Consider the following 19,388-nt stretch of genomic DNA (forward strand, 5'->3'; position numbering starts at 1 on the left):
GGGCTGGAGGAGGTTACAGAGATAGGGAGGGCGGAGCTCAGAGATCTCGGGCGGTTGTAGGGCTGGAGGAGGCTACAGAGGTAGGGAGCGGGGAGCGCAGAGATCTCAGAGGGGTTGTAGGGCTGGAGGAGGTTACAGAGATAGGGAGGGTGGAGCGCAGGGATCTCGGAGGGTTGTAGGGCTGGAGGAGGTTTCAGAGATAGGGAGGGTGGAGCGCAGAGATCTCGGAGGGTTTGTAGGGCTGGAGGAGGTTACAGAGATAGGGAGGGTGGAGTGCAGAGATCTCGGAGGGGTTGTAGGGCTGGAGGAGGTTACAGAGATAGGGAGGGTGGAGTGCAGAGATCTCGGAGGGGTTGTAGGGCTGGAGGAGGATACAGAGATAGGGAGGGTGGAGTGCAGTGATCTCGGAGGGGTTGTAGGGCTGGAGGAGGTTACAGAGATAGGGATGGTGGAGCGCAGAGATCTCGGAGGTGTTATAGGGCTGGAGGAGATTACAGAGATAGGGAGGGTGGAGCGCAGAGATCTCGGATGGTTTGTAGGGCTGGAGGAGGTTATGGAGATAGGGAGGTTGGAGTGCAGAGATCTCAGAGGGTTTGAAGGGATGGAGGAGGTTACAGAGATAGGGAGGGTGGAGTGCAGAGATCTCGGAGGTGTTGTGGGGCTGGAGGAGGTTACAGAGATAGGGAGGGTGGAGTACAGAGATCTCGGAGGGTTTGTAGGGATGGAGGAGGTTACAGGGGTAGGGAGGGTGGAGTGCAGAGATCTCGGATGTGTTGGGCTGGAGGAGGTTACAGAGATAGGGAGGGGGGAGCGCAGAGATCTCGGAGGGGTTGTAGGGCTGAAGGAGGTTACAGAGATAGGGAGGGAGGAGCGCGGAGATCTCGGCGGGTTGTAGGGCTGGAGGAGATTACAGAGATAGGGAGAGTGGAGTGCAGAGATCTCGGAGGGGTTGTAGGGCTGGAGGAGGTTACAGAGATAGGGAGGGGGGAGCACAGAGATCTCGGAGGGGTTGTAAGGCTGGAGGAGATTACAGAGAGAGGGAGGGTGGAGCGCAGAGATCTCGGAGGGTTGTAGGGCTGGAGGAGGGTACAGAGATAGGGAGGGTAGAGTGCAGAGATCTCGGAGGGGTTGTTGGGGTGGAGGACATTACCGAGATAGGGAGGTTGGAGTGCAGAGATCTCGGAGGGTTTGTAGGGCTCTAGGAGGTTACAGAGATAGGAAGGGTGGAGCGCAGAGATCTCGGAGTGTTTGTAGGGCTGGAGGAGGTTATGGAGATAGGTAGGGCGGATTGCAGAGATCTCGGAAGGTTTGTAGGGATGGAGTAGGTTACAGAGATAGGGAGGGTGGAGTGCAGAGATCTCGGAAGTGTTGTGGGCCTGAAGGAGGTTACAGAGAAAGGGAGGGGGGAGCACAGAGATCTTGGAGCGTTTGTAGGGCTGGAGGAGGTTACAGAGATAGGGAGGGTGGAGTGCAGAGATCTTGGAGCGTTTGTAGGGCTGGAGGAGGTTACAGAGATAGGGAGGGTGGAGCGCAGACATCTCGGAGGGTTGTAGGGATGGAGGAGGTTACAGAGATAGGGAGGGTGGAGCGCAGAGATCTCGGAGGATTTGTAGGGCTGGAGGAGGTTACGGAGCTAGGGAGGTTGGTGCGCAGAGATCTCGGAGCGGTTATAGGGCTGGAGGAGGTTACAGAGATAGGGAGGGTGGAGTGCAGAGATCTCGGAGGGGTTGTAGGGCTGGAGCAGGTTACAGAGATAGGGAGGGTGGAGCGCAGAGATCTCGGAGAGTTGTAGGGCTGGAGGAGGTTACAGAGATAGGGAGGGTGGAGCGCAGAGATCTCGGAGGGTTGTAGGGCTGGAGGAGATTAGAGAGATGGGGAGAGTGGAGTGCAGCGATCTCGGAGGGGTTGTAGGGCTGGAGGAGGTTACAGTGATAGGATGGGGGGAGTGCAGAGATCTCAGAGGGGTTGTAGGGCTGGAGGAGGTTACAGAGATAGGGAGGTGGGAGTGCAGAGATCTCGGAGGGTTGTAGGGCTGGAGGAGGTTACAGAGATAGGGAGGGGAAGCGCAGAGATCTCGGAGGGGTTGTAGGGCTGGAGGAGGTTACAGAGATAGGCAGGGTGGAGCGCAGAGATCTCAGAGGGTTGTAGGGCTGGAGGAGGTTTCAGAGATAGGGAGGGTGGAGCGCAGAGATCTTGGAGGGTTGTAGGTCTGGAGGAGGTTATGGAGATAGGGAGGGTGGAGCACAGAGATCTCGGAGGTGTTGTAGGGCTGGAGGAGGTTATAGATATAGGGAGGGTGGAGCGCAGAGATCTAGGAGGGTTGTCGGGCTGGAGGTGGTTACAGAGATAGGGAGGGTGGAGCGCAGAGATCTCGGAGGCATTGTAGGGCTGGAGGAGGTCACAGAGATAGGCAGGGTGGAACGTAAAGATCTCGGAGGGTTGTAGGGCTGAAGGAGGTTGCAGAGATAGGGAGGGGAGGACACTGTTGTGTTTGAACACAAGGATGAGAATTTTAAAATTGAGGCGTTGCTGGACTAGGAGTCAATGTAGGTCAGCGAGCACAGGTTGTGATGGGTGAACGGGAGTTGGCGCGAGGCAGGATACGGCAGCTGAGTTTTGGATGACCTCAAGTTTACCGAGGGTGGTAGGTGGGAGGCTCTTTAACTCAGCTCCGAAACGTTCGAGAAGAATTGGGCTCGTCGACCAATAGTTCAGATTGTGGACACTGGTGATGCCGTCATCTGCATCTCTCGGAGTATCCACTCCTCTCCTCCCCTCACCCACAGAACGCTGAGGGACTCTTTGCAATCGGTCCCAGTACAGCTCAGCATCAGCGCCAATGGCTTACGGTGTCATGAACAGGGTAGAAATTCTGATTGGCGTCTTTACGTAGAGCTCCGTAGAATGTGCAGCACTGAAACAGGCCATTCGCCCCAACTGGTCCATGCTGGTGTGTATGCTCCACATGAGCATCCCCCCACCCCTCTTCATCTACCCTCATCAGCATAACCATCTGTTCCTTCCTCCCTCATATACTATCTAGCTTCCCCTTAAATGTATCTATCCTATTTGCCTCAACTATTCCTTGTGGTAACAGATTCCACATTCTAAGTACCCTCTGGGTGAAGAAGTTTCTCCGGAATTTCTTATGTGATTTTTTGGTGACTATCTAATAATTATAGCCCCCAGTTTTGACAATTGGAAATATCTTCTCTACGTCTACCCTATCAAACCTTTTCATAATCTTCAAGACCTCTATTAGGTCGCCCCCTCAGCCTTCTCTTTTCTAGTGAAAAGAGCCCCAGCCTGTTCAGTCTTTCCTGATAGTTGTATCCTCTCAGTCCAGCTATCATCTTTGTAAATCCTTTTGGCATCTTCTTCAGCGCCTCTATCTCCTTTATATAATACTAGCTGGGGGGGCCCGGCGTTGCCAGGGCAGTTTAGAGGGCCGCGCGGTTGACGGCCGGCCGCTGCCACTCCCCCGCTCTGTGTCTCGGGCCGCGCAGTTGACGGCCGCCCACTGCCGCTCCCCCGCTCTGTGTCTCGGTCCTCGCAGTTGAAGGCCACCCACTGCCGCTCCCCCGCTCTGTGTCTCGGGCCGAGTGGTTGTGAGGCCCGGCCCGAGTGGCCCCAACTCACCTCGCACTCCGGCGGGCTGACGCAGCTGCCCCGCTCCCTGTTGAGGAAAAGCAGGGGGGAAAATGGCGGCGATAATTTCGGGAGGCTGCAAGATTACGTCCCGCCCGTGATGCACAGATTGGTCAACCATCAGGTCACTGAACTGTAGGATTGGTCTACCATCACGTCACTCAATGCTAATGAGCGGTAGGATTGGTCAACCGCTAATGAGCGGATTTTTGAAGTTTCTTTGTATACTGTCCGAACAATTTTTGTCTGACCAAAAAGTAAATATGCCTATGACACTCCCCTGATCATCAGCTTTCTTTTGATACAACATATGTGTAGGTACGCTCTATAACTTTTGAGTGTATAGCGGACAGACAGACATACAGACAGACGGACAGACAATCATCCAGATTCAGTACCCTGTCCCTGCTTTCTCCCCATATCCCTTGATCCCCTTAGCCTTAAGAAATATATCTAACTCCTTCTTGCATATATTTAATGAATTGGCCTCAACTGCCTTCTGTGGTAGAGAATTCCACAGGTTCACCACTCTCTGGGTGAAGAAATTCCTCCTCATCTATGTCCTAAAATGGCTTACCCCTTATCTTTAGACTGTGACCCCTTGTTCTGGACTCCCCGGCCATCGGGAACATCCTTCCTGTATCTAGTCTGTCTAGTCCTGTTAGAATTTTATAAGTTTCAATGAGATCCCCTCTCATTCTTCTAAACAATAGCGAATATAAGCCTAATCGACCGAATCTCTCTTCATACGTCATTCCTGCCATCCCAGGTATCAGTCTGTACTCCAAGTGTGGTCAGTGAACTTCACACACACACACACACACACACACACACACACACACACACACACACACGGTACTTAACATCACTCATATTCCATTCCGGTGGCCGGTGGGCATTGCTTGCAGTGAAAATGGTGCCAGTGGCAAACCAGCACGAGCGCGTTTCACGCCAACCGGTCGGAGTTTCTGCCCCCACAATTCAAATTTCGATTTTACTGTGTCGAATTCCGGGATCTTTTAACCTGCGTTTTGTGGATCACATTTCGTGATTGCTGCACACCACCCAATCGTCTTGTTCCTCACACCTTGTCAGATGACATCAGTAACTTCCCACTTTCCTGCCGTGTTACTGTCCCCCAGCCCCCTGTCTCCGCTAGCTGTAAAAGAAAGAACTTGCATTTCTATAGCGCCTTTCACAACCTCAGGATGTCCCAAAGCGCTTCACAGCCAATGAAGCACATTATGAAATGTAGTCACTGTTGGAATGTAGGAAATGCGGCAGCCAATTTGTGCACAGCAAGCTCCCACAGACAGCAATGTGATAATGAACCAGATCACCTTGTTTTTTTTTAGCGATGTTGGTCGAAGGATAAATATTGGCCAGGACACCGGGGAGAACTCCGCTGCTCTTCTTCGAAATGGTGGCCTTGGCATCTTTTACGTCCACCTGAGAGAGCAGACGGGGCCTCGGTTTAACGTCTCATCTGAAAGACGGCCAATCCGACAGTGCAGAACTCCCTCAGCACCGCACTGGGAGCATCAGCCTGGATTGTGTGACATATTGCAGCTCTCCCGCCCACGTGGAAAACCTTTTAATGAGCTGCTCGAGGGCATTCTGGTTTTCTGTTTTTCTAGAGCCCTTTTAGTCTCACCGGAATTAATGTAATTACAGGGTGACACAATAATCCTTCTGATTTAGTACCTGGAGTGGCTGGTTTAACCCGTAATACCTTTGCCTCTGAGTGGGAGGCCTCTGGGTTCCAACCCCGGTACCGCCTTCACCATCTAGTTAAGGCTGACACTTCAGTGAGATGTTAAACCAAGGCCCTCTCCACCTGGCCAAGTGGATGCCAAAGATCCCCCTGGTTCTCCCTGTGTCCTGATTAATATTTCTCCCTCAGCCAACACGAAAAACAGATCAACTGTTCATTATCTGATTTGCTGTTGGTGGGAGCTTGCTGTGCACAAGTCAGCTGCCTGCAAAAGAGCTTCGAAAGCCGTGCGTTGGGACGTCCTGAGTTTGTGAACGGCTCTCTCTCTCTTAAGGCAAATAGGCTGACAATACGACCCACCGAGACGCTCCCCAAGCAGGTGGCAGATCTGTAAAACCTCCTGTGCTGATTTGCTTCAGGATGGAAATATTTCCCTTTCTGCTTTACTGTGGTGGGATTAATTGAATTACCGCCGTGTTCACTTCCCTCGAAGTTAATGAGCTCTTCCTCCCTCTGAGCTTGCTCTGCCTCAGTGATACTGTGATGAGTCTCCACCCAAATTCCTAGTCTATATTCAGATGCTTTACCAATGTTGCAGGGCCTCTATCAAATATATCGTCAGAGAGCTGTGGAAGCTGCGACAAGGGTGAGGAGCGAGGGTGGGGAGCGAGGTTGAGGAGCGAGGATGAGGAGACCGAGGGTGAGGAAAGCGAGGGTGAGGAGTGAGGGTGGGGAGTGAGGGTGAGGTGCGAGGATAGAGAGTGAGGGTGAGGAGCGAGGGTGAGGAGCATGGGTGGGGAGTGAGGGTGAGGAGGGAGGGTGGGGAGGGAGGTTAAGGAGCGAGGGTGGTGAGCGAGGGTGAGGAGTGAGTGTGGAGAGTGAGGGTGGGGAGCGAGGGTGAGGACGAAGGTGGGGAGCGAGGGTGAGGACGAAGGTGAGGGTGAGGAGAGAGGGTGGGGAGCGTGTGTGGGGGGAGGGTGGGGAGCGAGGGTGAGGAGCGAGGGTGAGGAGCGAGGGTGAGGAGCGAGTGTGGGGGATGGTGAGGAGCGAGTGTGAGGAGCGAGGGTGAGGAGCAAGGGTGGGGAGCGAGGTTGAAGAGCGAGGGTGAGGAGCAAGGATGTGGAGTGAGGGCGGGGAGCGAGTGTGAGGAACGAGGGTGAGGAGCGAGGGTGGGGAGCGAGTGTGAGGAGCGAGGGTGAGGAGCGAGGGTGATGAGCCAGGGTGGGGAGCGAGGGTGAGGAGCGAGGGTAGAGAGCGAGGGTGGGGAGCAAGGGTGAGGAGCGAGAGTGGGGAGCGAGGATGAGGAGTGAAGGTGGGGAGCGAGGGTGGGGAGCAAGGGTGAGGAGCGAGGGTGGGGAGCGAGGATGAGGAGTGAAGGGGGGAGCGAGGGTGGGGAGCAAGGGTGAGGAGCGAGGGTGGGGAGCGATGGTGGGGAGCGACGGTGGGGAGTGAGGGTGAGGAGCGAGTGTGAGGAGCAAGAGTGAAGAGTGAGGGTGGGGAGCGAGGGTGGGGAGCGAGGGTGAGGAGCGAGGGTGAGGAGCGAGGGTGAGGTGCGAGGGTGAGGAGCGAGGGTGGGTAGCGAGGTTTGGGAACAAAGGTGGGGAGCGAGGGTGGGTAGTGAGGGTGAGGAGCGAGAGTGATGAGCAAGGGTGAGGAGCAAGTGTGGAGAGCGAGGGTGGGAAGTGAGGTTGAGGATGAGTGTGGGGAACGAGGGTGGGGAGCGAGGGTGAGGAGCGAGGGTGAGGAGAGAGGGTGGGGAGCGAGGGTGAGGAGCGAGGGTGGGGGGAGGGTGAGGAGGGAGTGTGAGGAGTGAGGGTGAGGAGCGAGGGTGAGGAGCGAGTGTGATGAGCCAGGATAGGGAACGAGGGTGAGGAGCGAGGGTGGAGAGCGAGGGTGGGGAGCGAGGGTGAGGAGCAAGGGTGGGGAGCGAGGGTTGGGAACGAAGGTGGGGAGCAAGGTTGGGGAGTGAGGGTGAGGAGCGAGGATAGGGAGTGAGGGTGAGGAGCGAGGGTGAGGAGCATGGGTGGGGAGTGAGGGTGAGGAGGGAGGGTGGGGAGGGAGGTTGATGAGCGAGGGTGAGGAGCGAGGGTGATGAGCGAGGGTGGTGAGCGAGGGTGAGGAGCGAGTGTGGAGAGCGAGGGTGGGGAGTGAGGGTGAGGAGCGAGGGTAGAGAGCAAGGGTGGGGAGCAAGGGTGAGGAGCGAGAGTGGGGAGCGAGGATGAGGAGTGAAGGTGGGGAGCGAGGGTGGGGAGCAAGGGTGAGGAGCGAGGGTGGGGAGCGAGTGTGAGGAGCGAGGGTGAGGAGCGAGGGTGATGAGCCAGGGTGGGGAGCGAGGGTGAGGAGCGAGGGTAGAGAGCAAGGGTGGGGAGCAAGGGTGAGGAGCGAGAGTGGGGAGCGAGGATGAGGAGTGAAGGTGGGGAGCGAGGGTGGGGAGCAAGGGTGAGGAGCGAGGGTGGGGAGCGAGGATGAGGAGTGAAGGTGGGGAGCGAGGGTGGGGAGCAAGGGTGAGGAGCGAGGGTGGGGAGCGATGGTGGGGAGCGACGGTGGGGAGTGAGGGTGAGGAGCGAGTGTGAGGAGCAAGAGTGAAGAGTGAGGGTGGGGAGCGAGGGTGGGGAGCGAGGGTGAGGAGCGAGGGTGGAGAGCGAGGGTGAGGTGCGAGGGTGAGGAGCGAGGGTGGGTAGCGAGGTTTGGGAACAAAGGTGGGGAGCGAGGGTGGGTAGTGAGGGTGAGGAGCGAGAGTGATGAGCGAGGGTGAGGAGCAAGTGTGGAGAGCGAGGGTGGGGAGTGAGGTTGAGGTTGAGTGTGGGGAGCGAGGGTGGGGAGCGAGGGTGAGGAGCGAGGGTGAGGAGAGAGGGTGGGGAGCGAGGGTGAGGAGCGAGGGTGGGGGGAGGGTGAGGAGGGAGTGTGAGGAGCGAGGGTGAGGAGCGAGTGTGATGAGCCAGGATGGGGAGCGAGGGTGAGGAGCGAGGGTGGAGTGCGAGGGTGGGGAGCGAGGGTGAGGAGCGAGGGTGAGGAGCAAGGGTGGGGAGCGAGGGTTGGGAACGAAGGTGGGGAGCAAGGTTGGGGAGTGAGGGTGAGGATCGAGGATAGGGAGTGAGGGTGAGGAGCGAGAGTGAGGAGCATGGGTGGGGAGTGAGGGTGAGGAGGGAGGGTGGGGAGGGAGGTTGATGAGCGAGGGTGAGGAGCGAGGGTGATGAGCGAGGGTGGTGAGCGAGGGTGAGGAGCGAGTGTGGAGAGCGAGGGTGGGGAGTGAGGGTGAGGCGCGAGGGTGAGGAGAGAGGGTGGGGAGCAAGGGTGGGGAGTGTGTGTGGGGGAGGATGAGGAGCGAGGGTGAGGAGCGTGTGTGGGGGGAGGGTGAGGAGCGAGGGTGAGGAGCGAGGGTGAGGAGCGAGGGTGAAGAGTGAGGGTGGGGAGCAAGGGTGGGGAGCGAGGGTGAGGAGCGAGGGTGGGGAGTGAGAGTGAGGGGCGAGGGTGGGGAGTGAGGATGAGAAGACCGAGGGTGAGGAGTGAGAGTGGGTAGCGAGGGTGAGGAGCGAGGGTGGGAAGCGAGGATGAGGAGCGAGGGTGAGGAACGAAGATTAGGCGCGAGGGTGGGGAGTGAGGGCGAGGAGCGAAGGTGAGGAGCAAGATTGAGGGGACCGAGGGTGAGGAGCGAGCGTGGGGAGCGAGTGTGAGGTGCGAGGGTGGGGAGTGAGGGTGAGGAGCAAGGGTGGGGAGTGAGGGTGGGGAGCGAGGATGAGGAGCGAGGATGAGATGCAATCGTTGGGAGCGAGGGTGAGGAGCGAGGGAGAGTACTCTAGGGTGAGGAGTGAGGGTGACGAATGAGGGTGGGAAGCGAGGGTGAGGTGCGAGGGTGAGGAGCGAGGGTGGGGAGCGAGGGTGGTGTGCAAGGGTGAGTAGCTAGTGTCAGGATCGAGGGTGAGGAGCGAGGGTGAGGAGTGAGGGTGGAGAGTGAGGGTGAGGAATGAGGGTGGCGAGCGAGGGTGAGGGGCGAGGATGAGATGCAAGGGTGGGGAGCAAGGGTGAGGAGCGAGGTAGAGTATCGAGGGTGAGGAGTGAGGGTGAGGAGTGAGGGTGGGGAGCAAGGGTGAGGTGCGAGGGTGGGGAGCGAGGGTGAGGAGTGAGGGTGGGGAGCGAGTGTGAAGAGCGAGGGTGAGGAGCGAGGGTGAGGAGCGAGGGTGGGGCGCGAGGGTGGGGAGCGAGTGTGAGGAGCGAGGGTGAGGAGCAAGGGTGGGGATCAAGGTTGGGTAGTGTGTGTGGGGGAAGGGTGGGGAGCGAGGGTGAGGACCGAGGGTGAGGAATGAGGGTGCGGAGTGAGGGTGGGGCGAGAGGGTGAAGAGCGAGGGTGGGGATTGAGGGTGGGGAGCGAGGGTGGGGGGTAGGGTAGGGAGCCAGGGTGAGGAGCGAGGGTCAGGAGCGTGGGTGGGGAGCGAGGGTCAGGAGTGAGGGTAAGGAGCAATGATGGGGAGCGAGGATGAGGAGAGTGAAAGTGAGGAGCGAGGGTGGAGAGCGAGGGTGAGGAGCGAGGGTGAGGAGCGAGGGTGGCGAGCAAGGGTGGGGAGCGAGGGTGAGGAGTGGGGTTGAGGAGCGAGGGTGCGGAGTGTGGATGAGGAGCGAGGGTGATGAGCGAGGGTGGGGAGTAAGGGTGATGAGCGAGTGTGTGGAGTGAGGGTGTGGAGCGAGGGTGAGGAGTGAGGGTGAGGAGCAAGGGCGGGGAGCGAGGGTGGGGAGCGAGGGTGAGGAGCGAGGGTGGGGAGCGAGGGTGGGGAGTGAGGGTGTTGAGCGAGAGTGAGGAGTGAGGGTGAGGAGCAAGGGCGGGGAGCGAGGGTGGGGAGCGAGGGTGAGGAGCGAGGGTGGGGAGCGAGGGTGGGGAGTGAGGGTGAGGAGCAAGGGTTGGGAGCAAGAGTGAGGACCGAGGGTGAGGATCGAGGGTGAGGAGCGAGGGTGAGGAGCGAGGGTGAGGAGCGAGGGTGAGGAGCGAGGATGAGGAGCGAGGGTGAGGAGCGAGGGTGGGGAGTGAGGGTGAGGAGCGAGGGTGGGGAGCGAGGGTGGGGAGCGAGGGTGAGGAGAGAGGGTGGGGAGTGAGGGTGCGGAGCGAGGGTTGGGATCGAGGGTGAGGAGTGTGGATAAATAGTGAGGGTGAGGAGCGAGGGTGGGGAGCGAGGGTGAGTAGCGAAGGTGGGGAGCGAGGGTGAGGAGCGAGGGTGAGGAGTGAAGGTGGGGAGCGAGGGTGAGGTGCGAGGGTGGGGAGCGAGGGTGAGGAGCGAGGGTGAGGAGCGAGGGTGAGATGCCAGGGTGAGGGTAGAGGATGAGGAGCGAGGCTGGGGAGCGAGTGTGAGGAGTGAGGGTGAGGAACGAGGGTGGGGAGCGAGGGTGAGGAGCGAGGGGGAGGAGAGAGGGTGGGGAGCGAGGGTGAGATGCCAGGGTGAGGGTAGAGGATGAGGAGCGAGGGAAAGGGGCGAAGGTGAGGAGAGTGAGGGTGGGGAGCAAGGGTGAGGAGTGAGGGTGTGGAGTGAGGGTGAGGTGCGAGGGTGGAGAGCAAGGGTGAGGAGCGAGGGTGAGGAGCGAGGGTGAGGATCGAGAGTGAGGAGCGAGGGTGATGAGCGAGGGTGAGGAGCGAGGGTGGGGAGCGAGGGTGAGGAGCGAGGGTGAGGAGCGAGGCTGAGGAGCGAGGCTGAGGAGCGAGGGTGGGGAGCGAGGGTGAGGATCGAGGCTGAGGAGTGAGAGTGAGGAGCGTGGGTGAGGAGCGAGGGCGAGGAGCGAGGGTGAGGAGCGAGGGTGGGGAGCGAGGGTAAGGAGCGAGAGTGAGGAGCGAGGGTGATGAGCGAGGGTGAGGAGCGAGGGTGAGGAGCGAGGGTGATGAGCGAGTGTCGGGAGCGAGGGTGAGGAGCGAGGGTGAGGAGCGAGGGTGCGGAGCGAGGGTGATGAGCGAGGGTGAGGAGCGAGGGTGAGGAGCGAGGGTGAGGAGCGAGGGTGGGGAGCGCAGGTGAGCAGCGAGGGTGAGGAGCAAGGATGAGGAGTGAAGGTGGGGAGCGAGGGTGAGGAGCGAGGGTGAGGAGTGAAGGTGGGGAGCGAGGGTGGGGAGTGAGGGTGAGGAGCGAGGGTGAGGAGCGAGGGTGAGATGCCAGGGTGAGGGTAGAGGATGAGGAGCGAGGCTGGGGAGCGAGGGTGAGGAGTGAGGGTGAGGAGCGAGGGTGGGGAGTGAGGGTGAGGAGCGAGGGTGAGGAGTGAGGGTGGGGAGCGAGGGTGAGATGCCAGGGTGAGTGTAGAGGATGAGGAGCGAGGGTAAGGGGCGAAGGTGAGGAGAGTGAGGGTGGGGAGCGAGGGTGAGGAGTGAGGGTGTGGAGTGAGGGTGAGCTGCGAGGGTGGAGAGCAAGGGTGAGGAGCGAGGGTGAGGAGCGAGGGTGAGGATCGAGAGTGAGGAGCGAGGGTGATGAGCGAGGGTGAGGAGCGAGGGTGAGGAGCGAGGGTGGGGAGCGAGGGTGAGGAGCGAGGGTGAGGAATGAGGGTGAGGAGCGAGGCTGAGGAGCGTGGGTGGGGAGCGAGGGTGAGGATCGAGGCTGAGGAGTGAGGGTGAGGAGCGAGGGTGAGGAGCGAGGGTGAGGAGCGAGGGTGAGGAGCGAGGGTGGGGAGCGAGAGTGAGGATCGAGAGTGAGGAGCGAGGGTGATGAGCGAGGGTGAGGAGCGAGGGTGAGGAGCGAGGGTGAGGAGCGAGGGTGAGGAGCGAGTGTCGGGAGCGAGGGTGAGGAGCGAGGGTGAGGAGTGAGGGTGCGGAGCGAGGGTGATGAGCGAGGGTGGGGAGCGAGGGTGAGGAGCGAGGGTGAGGAGCGAGGGTGAGGTGCGAGGGTGATGAGCGAGTGTCGGGAGCGAGGGTGAGGAGCGATGGTGAGGAGCGAGGGTGAGGAGCAAGGGTGAGGAGCGAGGGTGAGGAGCGAGGGTGATGAGCGAGTGTCGGGAGCGAGGGTGAGGAGTGAGGGTGAGGAGCGAGGGTGAGGACCAAGGGTGGGGAGCGAGGGTGAGGAGCGAGGGTGAGGAGTGAGGGTGATCAGTCAGGGTGGGGAGTGAGGGTGAGGAGCGAGGGTGAGGAGCGAGGGTGAGGAGCGAGGGTGAGGAGCGAGGGTGAGCAGTCAGGGTGGGGAGTGACGGTGAGGAGCGAGGGTGGGGAGTGAGGGTGAGGCGCGAGGGTGAGGAACGAGGGTGAGGAGCGAGGGTGGGGAGCGGGGGTGAGGAGCGAGGGTGAGGAGCGAAGGTGAGGAGCAAGGGTGAGGAGCGAGGGTGAGGAGCGAGGGTGAGGAGCAAGGGTGAGGAGCGAGGGTGAGGAGCGAGGGTGATGAGCGAGTGTCGGGAGCGAGGGTGAGGAGCGAGGGTGAGGAGCGAGGGTGAGGGCCAAGGGTGGGGAGCGAGGGTGAGGAGCGAGGGTGAGGAGCGAGGGTGAGGGCCAAGGGTGAGGAGCGAGGGTGAGGAGCGAGGGTGAGGAGCAAGGGTGAGGAGCGAGGGTGAGCAGTCAGGGTGGGGAGTGACGGTGTGGAGCGAGGGTGAGGAGCGAGGGTGAGAAGCGAGGGTGGGGAGCGAGGGTGAGGAGCGAGGGTGAGGAGTCAGGGTGAGGAGCGAGGGTGAGGAGCGAGGGTGGGGGAGTGAGGTTGAGGAGCAATGTTGAGGGGTGAGGGTGAGGAGCGAGTGTGGCGAGCGAGTGTGCGGAGCAAGAGCAAGGAATGAGGGTGAGGAGTGAGGGTGAGGAGAGCGAGGGGGAGGAGTCAGGTTGAGGAGCGAGGGTGGGGCACGAGGGTGAGGAGCGAGGGTGGGGAGCGAAGGTGAGGACAGTGAGGATGAGGAGCGAGGGTGGGGAGCGAGTGTGAGGAGCGAGGATGGGGTGCGAGAGTGAGGAGCGAGGGTGAGGAGCGAGGGTGAGGAGCGAGGGTGGGGAGCGAGGGTGAGGATCAAAGTTGAGGGGTGATGGTGAGGAGTGAGTGTGGTGAGCGAGGATGAGGAGCAAGAGCGAGGAATGAGGGTGAGGAGTGAGGGTGAGGAGAGCGAGGGGGAGGACAGTGAGGGTGAGGAGCGAGGGTAGGGAGCGTGATTGAGGAGCGAGGGTGAGGAGCGAGGGTGAGGAGGGAAGGTGGGGAGCGAGGGTGAGGAGCGAGGGTGAGGAGCGAGGGTGGGGAGCGAGGGTGGGGAGCGAGGGTGAGGAGCGAGGGTGGGGAGCGAGGGTGGGGAGCGAGGGTGAGGAGCGAGGGTGAGGAGCGAAGGTGGGGAGCGAGGGTGAGGAGCGAGGGTGAGGAGCGAAGGTGGGGAGCGAGGGTGAGGTGCGAGGGTGGGGAGCGAGGGTGAGGAGCGAGGGTGAGGAGCGAGGGTGAGATGCCAGGGTGAGGGTAGCGGATGAGGAGCGAGGCTGGGGAGCGAGGGTGAGGAGTGAGGGTGAGGAACGAGGGTGGGGAGCGAGGGTGAGGAGCGAGGGTGAGGAGTGAGGGTGGGGAGCGAGGGTGAGATGCCAGGGTGAGGGTAGAGGATGAGGAGCGAGGGTAAGGGGCGAAGGTGAGGAGAGTGAGGGTGGGGAGCAAGGGTGAGGAGTGAGGGTATGGAGTGAGGGTGAGGTGCGAGGGTGGAGAGCAAGGGTGAGGAGCGAGGGTGAGGAGCGAGGGTGATGAGCGAGGGTGAGGAGCAAGGGTGAGGAGCGAGGGTGGGGAGCGAGGGTGAGGAGCGAGGGTGAGGAGCGAGGCTGAGGAGCGAGGGTGGGGAGCGAGGGTGAGGATCGAGGCTGAGGAGCGAGGGTGAGGAGCGAGGGTGGGGAGCGAGGGTAAGGATCGAGAGTGAGGAGCGAGGGTGATGAGCAAGGGTGAGGAGCGAGGGTGAGGAGCGAGGGTGATGAGCGAGTGTCGGGAGCGAGGGTGAGGAGCGAGGGTGAGGAACGAGGGTGGGGAGCGCGGGTGAGCAGCGAGGGTGAGGAGCGAGGGTGAGGAGTGAAGATGGGGAGCGAGGGTGAGGAGCGAGGGTGAGGAGTGAAGGTGGTGAGCGAGGGTGAGGTGCGAGGGTGGGGAGCGAGGGTGAGGAGCGAGGGTGAGGAGCGAGGGTGAGATGCCAGGGTGAGGGTAGAGGATGAGGAGCGAGCCTGGGGAGCGAGGGTGAGGAGTGAGGGTGAGGAGCGAGGGTGGGGAGTGAGGGTGAGGAGCGAGGGTGAGGAGTGAGGGTGGGGAGCGAGGGTGAGATGCCAGGGTGAGGGTAGAGGATGAGGAGCGAGGGTAAGGGGCGAAGGTGAGGAGAGTGAGGGTGGGGAGCAAGGGTGAGGAGTGAGGGTGTGGAGTGAGGGTGAGCTGCGAGGGTGGAGAGCAAGGGTGAGGAGCGAGGGTGAGGAGCGAGGGTGAGGAGCGAGGGTGATGAGCGAGTGTCGGGAGCGAGGGTGAGGAGCGAGGGTGAGGAGCGAGGGTGCGGAGCGAGGGTGATGACCGAGGGTGGGAAGTGAGGGTGAGGAGCGAGGGTGAGGAGCGAGGGTGAGGAGCGAGGGTGGGGAGCGCGGGTGAGCAGCGAGGGTGAGGAGCGAGGATGAGGAGTGAAGGTGGGGAGCGAGGGTGAGGAGCGAGGGTGAGGAGTGAAGGTGGGGAGCGAGGTTGGGGAGCGAGGGTGAGGAGCGAGGGTGAGGAGCGAGGGTGAGATGCCAGGGTGAGGGTAGAGGATGAGGAGCGAGGCTGGGGAGCGAGGGTGAGGAGTGAGGGTGGGGAGCGAGGGTGAGGATCGAGGCTGAGGAGTGAGGGTGAGGAGCGAGGGTGAGGAGCGAGGGTGAGGAGCGAGGGTGAGGAGCGAGGGTGGGGAGCGAGAGTGAGGATCGAGAGTGAGGAGCGAGGGTGAGGAGCGAGGGTGAGGAGCGAGGGTGAGGAGCGAGGGTGAGGAGCGAGTGTCGGGAGCGAGGGTGAGGAGCGAGGGTGAGGAGTGAGGGTGCGGAGCGAGGTTGATGAGCGAGGGTGGGGAGCGAGGGTGAGGAGCGAGGGTGAGGAGCGAGGGTGAGGTGTGAGGGTGATGAGCGAGTGTCGGGAGCGAGGGTGAGGAGCGAGGGTGAGGAGCGAGGGTGAGGAGCAAGGGTGAGGAGCGAGGGTGAGGAGCGAGGGTGATGAGCGAGTGTCGGGAGCGAGGGTGAGGAGCGAGGGTGAGGAGCGAGGGTGAGGACCAAGGGTGGGGAGCGAGGGTGAGGAGCGAGGGTGAGGAGTGAGGGTGATCAGTCAGGGTGGGGAGTGAGGGTGAGGAGCGAGGGTGAGGAACGAGGGTGAGGAGCGAGGGTGGGGAGCGGGGGTGAGGAGCGAGGGTGAGGATCGAAGGTGAGGAGCAAGGGTGAGGAGCGAGGGTGAGGAGCGAGGGTGAGGAGCAAGGGTGAGGAGCGAGGGTGAGGAGCGAGGGTGATGAGCGAGTGTCGGGAGTGAGGGTGAGGAGCGAGGGTGAGGAGCGAGGGTGAGGACCAAGGGTGGGGAGCGAGGGTGAGGAGCGAGGGTGAGGAGTGAGGGTGATCAGTCAGGGTGGGGAGTGAAGGTGAGGAGCGAGGGTGAGGAGCGAGGGTGAGGAGCAAGGGTGAGGAGCGAGGGTCAGCAGTCAGGGTGGGGAGTGACGGTGGGGAGCGAGCGTGAGGAGCGAGGGTGAGAAGCGAGGGTGGGGAGCGAGGGTGAGGAGCGAGGGTGAGGAGTCAGGGTGAGGAGCGAGGGTGAGGAGCGAGGGTGGGGGAGTGAGGTTGAGGAGCAATGTTGAGGGGTGAGGGTGAGGAGCGAGTGTGGCGAGCGAGTGTGCGGAGCAAGAGCAAGGAATGAGGGTGAGGAGTGAGGGTGAGGAGAGCGAGGGGGAGGAGTCAGGTTGAGGAGCGAGGGTGGGGCACGAGGGTGAGGAGCGAGGGTGGGGAGCGAAGTTGAGGACAGTGAGGGTGAGGAGCGAGGGTGGGGAGCGAGTGTGAGGAGCGAGGATGGGGTGCGAGAGTGAGGAGCGAGGGTGAGGAGCGAGGGTGGGGAGCGAGGGTGAGGATTGAAGGTGGGGAGCGAGGGTGAGGAGCAAGGGTGGGGAGCGAGGGTGAGGAGCGAGGGTGAGGAGCAAGGGTGGGGAGCGAGGGTGGGGAGCGAGGTTGAGGATCAAAGTTGAGGGGTGATGGTGAGGAGTGAGTGTGGCGAGCGAGGATGAGGAGCAAGAGCGAGGAATGAGGGTGAGGAGTGAGGGTGAGGAGAGCGAGGGGGAGGAGTCAGGGTGAGGAGCGAGGGTGAGCAGTGAGGCTCGGGAGCGAGGGTGAGGACAGTGAGGGTGAGGAGCGAGGGTAGGGAGCGTGAGTGAGGAGCGAGGGTGAGGAGCGAGGGTGAGGAGCGAGGGTGAGGAGGGAAAGTGGGGAGCGAGGGTGAGGAGCGAGGGTGAGGAGCGAGGGTGGGGAGCGAGGGTGGGGAGCGAGGGTGGGGAGCGAGGGTGAGGAGCGAGGGTGAGGAGCGAAGGTGGGGAGCGAGGGAGAGGAGCGAGGGTGAGGAGTGAAGGTGGGGAGCGAGGGTGAGGTGCGAGGGTGGGGAGCGAGGGTGAGGAGCGAGGGTGAGGAGCGAGGGTGAGATGCCAGGGTGAGGGTAGAGGATGAGGAGCGAGGCTGGGGAGCGAGGGTGAGGAGTGAGGGTGAGGAACGAGGGTGGGGAGCGAGGGTGAGGAGTGAGGGTGAGGAGTGAGGGTGGGGAGCGAGGGTGAGATGCCAGGGTGAGGGTGGAGGATGAGGAGCAAGGGTAAGGGGCGAAGGTGAGGAAAGTGAGGGTGGGGAGCAAGGGTGAGGAGTGAGGGTGTGGAGTGAGGGTGAGGTGCGAGGGTGGAGAGCAAGGGTGAGGAGCGAGGGTGAGGAGCGAGGGTGAGGATCGAGAGTGAGGAGCGAGTGTGATGAGCGAGGGTGAGGAGCTAGGGTGAGGAGCGAGGGTGGGGAGCGAGGGTGAGGAGCTAGGGTGAGGAGTGAGGGTGAGGAGCGAGGGTGAGGAGCGAGGGCGAGGAGCGAGGGTGAGGAGCGAGGGTGGGGAGCGAGGGTAAGGATCGAGAGTGAGGAGCGAGGGTGATGAGCGAGGGTGAGGAGCGAGGGTGAGGAGCGAGGGTGATGAGCGAGTGTCGGGAGCGAGGGTGAGGAGCGAGGGTGAGGAGCGAGGGTGCGGAGCGAGGGTGATGACCGAGGGTGGGGAGCGAGGGTGAGGAGCGAGGGTGAGGAGCGAGGGTGAGGAATGAGGGTGGGGAGCGCGGGTGAGCAGCGAGGGTGAGGAGCGAGGGTGAGGAGTGAAGATGGGAAGCGAGGGTGAGGAGCGAGGGTGAGGAGTGAAGGTGGGGAGCGAGGGTGAGGTGCGAGGGTGGGGAGCGAGGGTGAGGAGCGAGGGTGAGGAGCGAGGGTGAGATGCCAGGGTGAGGGTAGAGGATGAGGAGCGAGCCTGGGGAGCGAGGGTGAGGAGTGAGGGTGAGGAGCGAGGGTGGGGAGTGAGGGTGAGGAGCGAGGGTGAGGAGTGAGGGTGGGGAGCGAGGGTGAGATGCCGGGGTGAGGGTAGAGGATGAGGAGCGAGGGTAAGGGGCGAAGGTGAGGAGAGTGAGGGTGGGGAGCGAGGGTGAGGAGTGAGGGTGTGGAGTGAGGGTGAGCTGCGAGGGTGGAGAGCAAGGGTGAGGAGCGAGGGTGAGGAGCGAGGGTGAGGATCGAGAGTGAGGAGCGAGGGTGATGAGCGAGGGTGAGGAGCGAGGGTGAGGAGTGAGGGTGGGGAGCGAGGGTGAGTAGCGAGGGTGAGGAACGAGAGTGAGGAGCGAGGCTGAGGAGCGAGGGTGGGGAGCGAGGGTGAGGATCGAGGCTGAGGAGTGAGGGTGAGGAGCGAGGGTGAGGAGCGAGGGTGAGGAGCGAGGGTGGGGAGCGTGAGTGAGGATCGAGAGTGAGGAGCGAGGCTGATGAGCGAGGGTGAGGAGCGAGGGTGAGGAGTGAGGGTGCGGAGTGAGGGTGATGAGCGAGGGTGGGGAGCGAGGGTGAGGAGCGAGGGTGAGGAGCGAGGGTGATGAGCGAGTGTCGGGAGCGAGGGTGAGGAGCGAGGGTGAGGAGCGAGGGTGAGGAGCAAGGGTGAGGAGCGAGGGTGAGGAGCGAGGGTGATGAGCGAGTGTCGGGAGCGAGGGTGAGGAGCGAGGGTGAGGACCAAGGGTGGGGAGCGAGGGTGAGGAGCGAGGGTGAGGAGTGAGGGTGATCAGTCAGGGTGGGGAGTGAGGGTGAGGAGCGAGGGTGAGGAGCGAGGGTGAGGAGCGAGGGTGAGCAGTCAGGGTGGGGAGTGACGGTGAGGAGCGAGGGTGGGGAGTGAGGGTGAGGCGCGAGGGTGAGGAACGAGGGTGAGGAGCGAGGGTGGGGAGCGGGGGTGAGGAGCGAGGGTGAGGAGCGAAGGTGAGGAGCAAGGATGGGGTGGGAGTGAGAGGAGCGAGGGTGAGGAGCGAGGGTGGGGAGCGAGGATGGGGAGCGAGGATGGGGTGGGAGTGAGAGGAGTGAGGGTGGGGAGAGCGAGGGTGAGGAGCGAGGGTGGGGTGGGAGTGAGAGGAGTGAGGGTGGGGAGAGCGAGTGTGAGGAGCGAGGGTGGGGAGCAAGTGTGAGGAGCGAGGGTGGGGAGCGAGGGTAAGGTGGGAGGATGGGGTTGGAGTGTGAGGATCGAGGGTGGGGTGGGAGAGTGAGGAGCGAGGGTGGGGAGCGAGGATGGGGTTGGAGTGTGAGGAGCGAGGCTGGGGAGCGAGGATGGGGAGCGAGGATGGGGTTGGAGTGTGAGGAGCGAGGGTGGGGAGCGAGGATGGGGTTGGAGTGTGAGGAGCGAGGCTGGGGAGCGAGGATGGGGAGTGAGGATGGGGTTGGAGTGTGAGGAGTGAGGGTGGAGAGCGAGGATGGGGAGCGAGGGTGGGGTTGGAGTGTGAGGAGTGAGGGTGGAGAGCGAGGATGGGGAGCAAGGGTGAGGAGCGAGGATGGGGTGGGAGTGTGAGGAGCGATGGTGAGGAGAGCGAGTGTGAGGAGCGAGAGTGGGGAGCGAGGGTGGGGTGGGAATGTGAGGAGCGA

Source organism: Somniosus microcephalus, unplaced genomic scaffold (assembly GCF_052327205.1).
Source record: "Somniosus microcephalus isolate GS21.2 unplaced genomic scaffold, FLI_Smic_1.0 unresolved_chr1, whole genome shotgun sequence".
In the NCBI taxonomy this organism is placed as follows: domain Eukaryota; kingdom Metazoa; phylum Chordata; class Chondrichthyes; order Squaliformes; family Somniosidae; genus Somniosus; species Somniosus microcephalus.